A 10,454-nucleotide genomic window follows, 5' to 3' on the forward strand; every position below is an offset into this window, starting at 1 on the left:
TCTGGGTATGAAGTCAAAGTGCAACTTGTCAGGAGTTTGTGGTTTTTCTCCAGTCATATTTAGCTACACAGGTGCAGACACAGAATAGGCTGATGATTGGATTTACCCCAGAGAGAAAAGGGAAGGCACTCTCAAGAGGAGTTAATTGAAGAAAATGTAATGGAGAGACAATTTTCAAAAGTGCCAGTAATGTCAAGAAAATCAGCAAGGGTGGTGCAGCACATCAGGGTTAACAATAGTAGGAAACCATTACCACCTCCAGGCTGAAGGGCAAGAGATGATTAGTTATCTGAACTCTGCGAGAGGTGCAGCTGCAGGAGAAGGACCTGTCAACCAGGGCTGTGGCCTTAGAGAAACAGCCACTGCTGAACTGCAGCCTGACCTGGGAGGGTTCAGAGGATAATTACCCTTTCTCATTTCCCCCCTCCCCTTTCCTGCTGACACCTCTCATTGGCTGAACCTAACTGGTAGCTAAAGGGTAAAGGAGCATTGTGGACCCACCTGTAAAGGGCAGCTCCTAGCAGATGGAGCAGAGTGGAGAAGGATGGAGAGTGGATCTGGAGGAGCAAACACAGCTGGACCAGAATTGTGCTTTTGCCAAATGAGTACACTGGAGTGAGAGAGGGGCAAGTGAGTCAAGCCATATGCAAGGGAGTGATTATAAGGGTTGCCTATGGAATCCAAATGGGTAAAGAGGGAAGAGAGGACATCAAGGGCATGAGGGATGGTGAGAATACAGAATTGCCATCTGGTGAAGGTGAAAAATAGTTGGCCTCCAGGTAACAGAAGGAGTGAAGACAGGAAGTAAAGGTAGAAGGTGGTTGGTGTTCAAAAAGGTAAAAATTGGGATTATGGAGGTATTGCAGGTAATGACAATGACAGCACGAGCTGTGAGTGAGTGGCTAGAGTAGGGTAAAAGACCAAGTCATCAAGGGTGGGGAGGTCAAGGAACTAAGAGGTCAAACCCAGGATCTGGCGGTATATTGGTGGCCACTGGGCTCAAGAGCTACTCCCAGACCACTGCTTGGTGTTATCAGCTATGACAGCAAGGTCCTCCTGTTGCTCTGCCACTTGCTGCCTCAACCAGTGGCATTGGTTTTTGCCTAAGTTCTGGTTTCTAAGTTCCAACCAGTACCCTGTTTCATATTCTGATCCCTTTCTAGAGACTTGCCCTGAAGTTGACTGTGGCTCTGTTGTCTTTGGAAAAGTTTTCTGGCCAAGGCCTATAGTTTCCTGACCTAGGAATCACTTCTGACTTCCTGTTGTAGAGTTGCACTGCTAGGAAGAACCTGGCCACTTTCCTCTTGGACTCTGTAGCTTTGACAGATGGCTGGTCATGACTGAAACTGGTATGACACTCCTTCTGGGCCTCCCTCACCTCCCCAAACCTTCAGAGTCAGTTTTGGCAGCTGGATGTATTCCCTCAAGAGCCTATCCTCATGCAAAGCCTCTTCACCTCCTTGCCTGTTTATAATGCTATCAGGCCATTTTACCTTGAGTCAGAAGACTGAGTTATGAATACTATCAAAGGGAGGATCTATAAATGGACACAGTAAGAGTGGCAGGCACTAGACATATAACAGTCTTTTCCAGAGGAATCCTAGATCCAACTCCAAATCCTCCACACCCAGAGTTCTTTCTCATAAATATTTGGTTCACATAACATTCCTTTTGGTCCATAGCTAAAAACTAAGCACTATGTGAAACCTTTCTGGTTAAGGAAAGTCTATATATAAAGCACATGATATAAAGCAGAAATAGCTTACCAAATGTACTATAGATTTTTGGATCTAGAATAATGATAATGCTAAAAAGAAAAGAATGTCAGTGATAATTTGACAATTCTGGGAATGAAGTGCTTCTTCTAACTGACATAATAAAACAAAGAATCTGGACTCTGCTTATAATCAGAAATAAAGACAGAAAAAATACTCAGTTTATAATACTGACAGGAACTATAGAATTCTTAGGAATTTATTTTTTAAAAAAGAAAGGCATAGGACCTAAATGAGGCAGACTAGAAAATCTTCCTGAAAGATATAAAATAAGACTCACATAAATTGAGAGACATTTTTGTTTTGGATGGGAGGAAGATCCACTATAAGAAAAATGTCTATTCTTCCCAAATAAATAAGAGTCACATATTGGCATTCCAACTTGAATCTCAATAAGTTTTTAAAAAGCTAGACAAAATATTTTAGAGTGAAAATAGAAGATTAATTTTTTAAAAGTGACCAGTAATTATATTTAAAAGAAGGATGGAGAGGGCATGTCTCACCAATTATTAAAATACAATGTGAAACAACCGTGACTATAGTTAACACTATATTGTGTAATTAAAATTTGCTGAGAGAGTAGAAATTAAATATTCTCAACAACAACAAAAAGGTAAATATGTGAATTGATGGACTTGTTAATTAACTACATGGGAGGACCCCTTGCACAAGGTATATACATATCAAATCATATTGTCATACACTTTAAATATCTTACCATTTTGTCAGTTATAGCACAATAAAGCTGAGAAAAGAAAAAAGAGGGGCACCTGGGTGGCTCAGGCGGTTAAGTGTTCCAACTCTTGGTTTTGGCTCAGGTCATGATCTCACAGTTCCGGATCAGGCTCTGCGTCGGGGCTCAGCACTGATAGACAGCACAGAACCTGCCTGTGATTCTCTCTCTCTCTCTCTCTCTCTCTCTCTCTCTCCCCCCTCTCTCTCTGTCCCTCCCCTAGTTGTGCTCCCTTTCTCTCAATATAAATAAATAAACATTAAAAAGAAAAAAGAAAGTACATTAAGTAAATTGAAAACATTTGAAAACCAACAAATTAAAATTTAAAAAAAGAGTGTAATTCATACTGTTAGCACAGGACTACAAACATTGATAGGAAGAATAGAGTCCAGAAACATATCCAGTTATGGGAACTTCATGAAAAATGGACAAATAGTGGTTTATATAATAAGTGGTGCTGAGTCAATTACAAATTCATCTATAAAAAATTTCTAGTCCCACCTAACATACACAAATATACTACAGATAGATTAAAACCTTGAATATTATAAATAAAATGATAAACATGTTGAATGGAATTAGGAGGATATGTTTATTACTACAAAGAGAGACTTTCTTTACAAAGACTATAAATATAGGAGCAGGAAAGCCAAAACCTAAACAGTAAAGGTAGTTTTATTTGACTGTATGAAAGCAGAAAATAAAAGGATGCTAGATGTCAAAAAGTCCCAAAACAAACATGGTAGACTGGGGAAACATTAATATTTTCAACACATGTTGTGAACAAAGCATTCCTTGTCCCTTTTACACAAATTAATAAGAAAAAGACAAACAATCCTATTGAACAATAGATAAAGAATTTGAATAAGCGTAAGAAAGGAATGAAGATGGCAATAAATAGGGGCACCTGGGTGTTTCAGTCGGTTAAGCATCTGACTTGATCTCTGCTCAGGTCCTGATCTCATGGTTTGTGGGATTAAGCCCTGCAGTTGGGATCTGTACTGATAGCACAGAGCGTGCTTGGGATTTCTCTTTTCCTCTCTCTCTCTGCCCCTTCCCTTGATCATGCACTGTCTTTCAAAATGGATAGGTAAAAAAATAATAATAAAGAAAATGGCAATAAATATATGGGAAAATGATCAACTTCATTAATAGAAATTTAAAATAAAATAAAAGCAATATCCCGAGGCGCCTGGGTGGCTCAGTTGGTTGAGCATCTGACTTCGGCTCAGGTCATGATCTCACAGATCGTGGGTTCGAGCCCCGCGTCGGGCTCTGTGCTGACAGCTAGCTCAGAGCCTGGAGACTGCTTCTGATTCTGTGCCTCCCTCTCCCTCTGACCTTCCCCTGTTCACACTGCCTCTCTCTCTCTCCCTCAGAAATGAATGAAACATTAAAAAAAATTTTTTTTAAAGCAATATCCCATTTTTTGGTCATCACTTGACAAAAACTTTAATAAAAGTTTCACAACTTTCATTTCTAGTGAGGAGGCCGAAAAAGGGGCAGATATATATGATTTGTGGGTGTGTGGATTATTACTAATAGTTTAGAAATAATTTGGTAATTTCTATTAAAATTCAATAACACAGACCTTTTGGTCCAGCAATCTCAGTTTTGAGATTTTTATCCTAGAGAAATAACATACCAATTATAAGGTCCTACAGTCATGGATATTTATTGTAGCATATCTACTGTAAAAATCTTATGTATTTCACAGGAAAAAGATTGAAAAAACATACATCCCTGACTAATTCATACCAGGGACTGCTAATGTATCTCTTCATAGAATGAGTTTAATCTATAGGTACTGGGTTGGAGCGATATCCGAGATCTATTGTTAAATGGGGAACAAACTAGATAATTTACTTAGTGTTTACATTATGATATATACTATTCTGAGTTTCTGTTCCTATTTTAATTAAGTCACTTAATCCTCACAGCAATTCTCTGGAGAGGTTCTGTTATTACTTCCATTTTACAAAGGCAAAATCAGGCATTAAGATACTAAAGTAACATGTCTGAGCTTGCAGATCTGATAAACTTGAATCCATACAGTCTGACTTCAGAATCCGTATATCCAACCATCATGCTGAATGTCATATTTTGGTTGTTTAGTATCCATCTAGTGTTCCAAAAGGAAACAAAGCCAGTCCTGCATCTATGTAGATCTGTATGAGCATAGGGAATAAAGGTGATAATTTTGGCTACCTCAACGTGTGGGATTATGAGAAAGAAGATTATTACCCATTTAAAATTTTTGACTTGATTTATTTTTATTTTGAGAGAGATAAAGAGAGTGTGCACACATGAGCAAGCATGAGCAGGGAAGGGGCAGAAGAAGAGGGAGAGAGAATCAGCAACCATTTTTTTTTTTTTTTTTTTATTTATTTATTTATTTATTTATTTTATTTTTGAGAAAGAAAGAGAGAACAAGATGGGGAAGGCCAGAGAGAGAGGAGACAGAGAATCCCAAGCAGGCTCTGTACTGTCCGCACAGAGCCCTGTAGGGTTTTGAACTCCTGAACTGTGAGATCATGACCTGAGCCAAAATCAAGGGTCAGAAACTTGACTCAAAATCAAGAGTCAGACTGAGCCACCCAGGCACCCTTCATTAACCGTTTCTCAAGACATCTCTGTAATGTTTGACTTGTTGCAAGGAGGGGTTTAAGTAATTTATAAATTATTATTTTCTATAAAGAAAAATATCTTAAAATTAAACTAAAAATTAAAAAGGGTTTTAATTGCCATACTGTACACTTGAAACTAATATAATACTATACATTAACTAACTGGAATTAAAATAAAAAACCTTAAAAAGAAAATTAAAAAGTGGAAGAAAAACAAATCTGGGAACATGATGTTGAATCCTATATCTAATTATTCCACTTACAGATGGAAAGTGACTTAATATAAACCCTTTAATTTATTCACTCATTCATTCAACAAATATTTTTGAACACCTACCCTGTTCCAGGTGCTGGGGAATATAGCAGTGAAGAAAATACACATAGATTCTGCTCTGACAGAGTTAAATTCTAGCTAGAAACATACAAATAAACAAGCTACCTAACACATTTCAGATGGAAATAAGGGTTCTATCAACAAAAACAAAACAAGATAAGGAATATAGGATGAGTGAGTACTGTAGGTCAGTGAATTGCTTTTATAGAATGGTCAGAGAAGCTCTTAGGGATAAGGTGATGTTTGGGAAGAGAGCTGAAGGCAACAGGGCTAACTGCCATGTGGATAACTGTGGGAATAGTGTCTGAGGTCAGTATGTTTGGTATACTCATGGAAGAAGATCATTTTGGGGTGGGAGTGGTCGGGAAGAAGAAATCATGGGAAAACCATGTAAATAAAGGATTTAGCTTTTTCTATGAATGATATGGGAAGCCAATTGGAGGATGTTGAACAGATAATGACATGATATCACTTACTAACTGATGATGGATATTAGTTGGTTATTTCAAATTTGAAGGTAGTACAGTATTTGCCATTCACTTTATACAGCACCCACAAATGCTGCAGTGAGTGTTTCCTGAGAGCGTTATTTGAAAAGAGAATTTTCAATTGGCCTGGGAATGTTTTCAGGGAAGTCTGAGAGGGCAATCAGGTGGGATCCCATTGAGCGATTAGAAATCACACCCTCATTTGAAGGGACCCTGCTGACAGAATATGCTGTCCTGTGGTTTATTTTGTGGTTATCTCATTCAGAAAAAAACCTTGGGAAATTGATAAGGACGTTTTATTCAAGGAGTATTGTTTGTTTGTTTGTTTGTTAGACTTTAGCAAAGGTAAGATGGTTCGTTCACAGGACTTATCTAAGGTCTGAACCAAACAAAACCAAACAAGACAAAGAAAACCCCCAGGATTTTGATTTGTGAAGAAAGCTCGGAACATTATGGGGGAAATGATTATTTCAAATATGTTTTACACATTGTAGGCCCAGGCAAACTTAGTGTCCTAGGTTGGGTTCCCCAGAAGCAAATCTTGAGGCTGATTTGTGTTAAAATTATTTATTGGAGAGTGTTCCTGAGAAGAACCTACAAGAGATCAAAGAGGGAGGCTGGGAAGGGAAGGAACCAAGCAAGGAAGCATGAAGTGTCAAGAAAGCCTGAAGGGAAACTGCTGCCATGGCACAGGAGAGTTCTGCAGACAGTAGGCACAACTCCATGTTGGCCCCATTAGGCAAGTTGGCTGCGCTATTTACATCACACCTTATGTCAGTCATTGGTCAAGTGCTGTGGGAAGGGAGGAAGTGCTAAATCCTCAGGCACACAGATCACAGAGTGTACTCCCCTGAAAGTCTCTGAGAGAAAAGATCCAGCATAAGGACATCATTTGACTGCCATAGAGGTCTTTGAAAACTATTAATGGAAAGTATATCTCTCTTTTCCTTTCATGCTCTTCCAAACCATCATGCTTCCACAGGAAAATAAAACTTTGCCTCAACATCATCTTAGATGTTTGAGGAGTGAAAGCAAGATGCTTTCCCAGCAAAAAAGACAGCTTTTTTTTTTTTTAACTACTTAGAAGAGCTGTCTTTTCAAAAGGTATAGACAGTATATAATACTTTCTCTGATGCCCAATATCCAAGTGCTGTGCTGTTCAGGCAGACAAGGTTGCCAATTGCCTGCCTGAGGAAGAAGGCATCCACTAGTGGTCAGGAACCTGTCCTACTCTCAGACATGCTTTGTTCAGCTGCATGTGTTTAAAAATTGGAATTGTAATATTTGTCTCCATATATCTTGCCCCCAAATAATGTATCAATTTATTCTATGTTCAGAGTGTTCATATTATGAATAAAAGGTTGAGAATCAAAGATATAAAATTAGTAATGCTGGGGTGCCTGGATGGCTCAGTCGGTTAAGTATCTGACTCTTGATTTTGGCTCAGGTCATGATCCGTCAGTCATGGGATTGAGCCCCAAGTGGGGCTCTGCACTGACAACATGGAGCCTGCTTGGGATTCTCTCTCTCTCTCTCTCTCTCTCTCTCACTCTCCGCCCCTCCTCCAACTTGTATGTGTGTGTGTGCCCATACTCTCTCTCATAAAAAATAAATAAATTAAGAAAAAAGGATCCTTGTTTAAAAAAACTAGCCTATGCTAGGCGATAGTGAATACGGCAATATAAAATATCACAACAGAGATGAGAATTTCACATCCTTTGGATAGTTCCCTTAAAAAAAAAAATAAGCCAAAGGTAACACATAGCCAATCTGAAGTAAGATAGTTAAATCAATTTAAGGGTCATTTTGAGAAACTGATTGTTTATAGGCATTTTAAAAGGAATGATAGAATAAGATTGCTAAAGTAGATATGAAGTTTTTGAGGTTATATTTCAGTTGGACAGAAATCATTTGCTTCTCTATTAGACAAAACATGGAGAAGTTAACATTTAACATGGAAAGTTCACACATCATAACATGTAATATTTACATGTAAACATTATATATGTAATTATGTTATTATATATTAAAAACCGCATATGTAGATATGTAATTACATATTACATTTAAATATTACAATATATAATATTACAACATATAGGTCTATTACAAAATCTGGGCCTTTAACCAAGAGTAAACAGCACGTCAAACAAAAGCACATTACTCTAGGGGTGTCTGGGTGGCTCAGTCAGTTAAGTGTCTAACTTTGGCTCAGGGCATGATCTCACAGCTCGTGAGTTCAAGCCTCACATCCATTACTGTGCTAACAGCATGGAGCCTGGAGCCTGTTTCAGATTCTGTGTCTCCCTCTCTCTCTGCCCCTCCCATGCTCCTGCTCTATCTCTCTCTGTCTCTCAAAAATGAATAAATGTTAAAAAAATAATAATAAGTTTAAAAAGTACATTCCTCTAGATAATTAAATAATACATGGGTGGAACTGGTAAATAATATCCTAGTCCAATATTATGTCCTTTCTTTGTCTTTTTTCTAAATTTGGGGTAATTTTTTTTTAATTTGGGGTAATTTTTAAAACATTTCTGGCCATGCTACTAGAGATTATAATTTAATTGGTCTGAAGAAGGACACTGGCATAATTTTTTTTGTCATAAAATATGAATATTTTATTCCAGCTCTGGGAAATGAAAAAGTGGGGAACACATCCTTCCACACAACATTCTAATATAGCTGTTAAAGCACAGTTTGTGCTTTAATTACTTATGTGATTAGTCAAATTGTACATTACATTAGAAGATGTAAGGGGAAAACTTGGTTTAGGTTATATTCTATGTGTCACAGTTACCCTTCACATGATTTTTTCATCATTATTTTCAACTTCACACATCCTGTAGTTCTCTATCCAGACTATTTCAGCTTCTAGTGGTGTACATATCTACATCCTCTGGATGGGACTGCCCATGATCCATGAACTTGGGGTCAGGCATAAACTGTGCAGCACCTGAGGTAGATTCTGATTCTGTCTTTGTTTCAAAGATGAGTTCATTTGGCAAAGGCACTGAGTGTTTCAGGTTCTAAGTTGTTTTTGCAGGTATTTCTATTTCAGCAGAGTTTTCTTCTATCTTAGTTTTTTCTTTCAGTTTAGAAAGTGACTCTTTTTTGTTGTTTTTTGTCCACAATGATTTAACTGCTTCGTAACTTTGCTAGCTTGTAGTATATGCCTTTTTCCCAGTTACCTTTGCGATTATTACTGACTGAACTGGATAGTAAACAGTTGCTCCTAAAGTGGCTAGTCCCAGTGGATAAGCAATTTTCTTAAACCTAGAACCTTTTCTTGCTGAAAACAAGCCTGCTAATCCCGAAACTGTAATCACTCCAATTTTTGGAAGAAAATCTTGAGGTGGGTTCTTCAGATAGATATAAGCATCTTTTCCATATTGTACTGTATCCATTATCCCATTTTTCACAAAAACATAAACACCCTTGCACCAGTCAATATAATGACCAGTTGTTGTGCGAATGTATGCAAAGCCCATTTGTAAATGACCAGGCTGTTCTTCAACATATTTAGACTGCAGAGGTGGTGTGGTATATATGGGGAGCTGCTCTGGTTTTACTAGATGCTTTTTCAATTCTTCTTCTTTGGCTGCATGCACACTTATAGATGCACATATCAGACCTGCAGGTATGGTTGTCAGCTTTCCCATCCTAACAGCCGCCATGTTTGTGACCTTCTCCATCTAAGTTTTTATACTGGCATAATTATTTTTTAAAGTTGTCCTAAATTCATAAAATACATAAAACCCTATCCACCGCCATTTTGGAACTGGCTATGAAGAGCCAAGCTGTGGTTGAACAGGGATCTACCGATGAAAATTTTCTGATGTATAATACCAGGAAATGTCTCTGATTTCTATCTATGATATGGAACTAAGCTAACTGGAAGCCTGAGGGGGCTGGGTTTATTTGGGAGGAATGTTAACATATGGACTGTTCTAGGGCTTATTAAGAGAAGAGATGAAGAAACAGCACAAAGGACAACAGAAACAGTTAAAAGAAAGGCCAGAGTATGAATTGAGATAAAGAGATAGGAAGAGAATCTGACAGTATATTGTTCACATATTTTTGTACCTTGTGAGTTACAAAAATTTGCATTCAGAATTGATAAGGCAAAAGTTAAGAACATTTACAATATTAATAGATATTGCCAAGCTCTGTCCAAAAAATCTTAACAGTTTACACTCCCATCAGCCACATATGAAAATAGATATTTCTTCTATTCTTACCAGAATTGTAACAACAACTGTTTTGATTTTTGCCAATATGAAAGGAATAATTTTAAAAGGCATACACAGATGTTTTGATTTTCATTTAATTGTTATATATATATTTTAATGTTTATTCATTTTTGAGAGAGAGAGTGCAAGCAGGGTTGGTACAGAGAGAGGGAGACACAGAATGCAAAGCAGGCTCCAGTCTCTGAGCTGTCAGCACAGAGCCTAACGTGGGGCTCAAACACATGAGTGTGAGATCATGACCTGG

At 37.8% G+C, this 10,454-nt stretch overlaps 1 pseudogene; it reads right to left on the reverse strand.

Annotated features, from left to right (window-relative positions):
* Positions 1 to 8,824: 8,824 nt before the first annotated feature.
* Positions 8,825 to 9,634, reverse strand: LOC144222848 (MICOS complex subunit MIC27 pseudogene; annotated as a pseudogene).
* Positions 9,635 to 10,454: the final 820 nt, after the last annotated feature.

Source organism: Crocuta crocuta, unplaced genomic scaffold (assembly GCF_008692635.1).
Source record: "Crocuta crocuta isolate KB4526 unplaced genomic scaffold, BGI_CrCroc_1.0 scaffold30, whole genome shotgun sequence".
NCBI classification, from domain to species: Eukaryota; Metazoa; Chordata; class Mammalia; order Carnivora; family Hyaenidae; genus Crocuta; species Crocuta crocuta.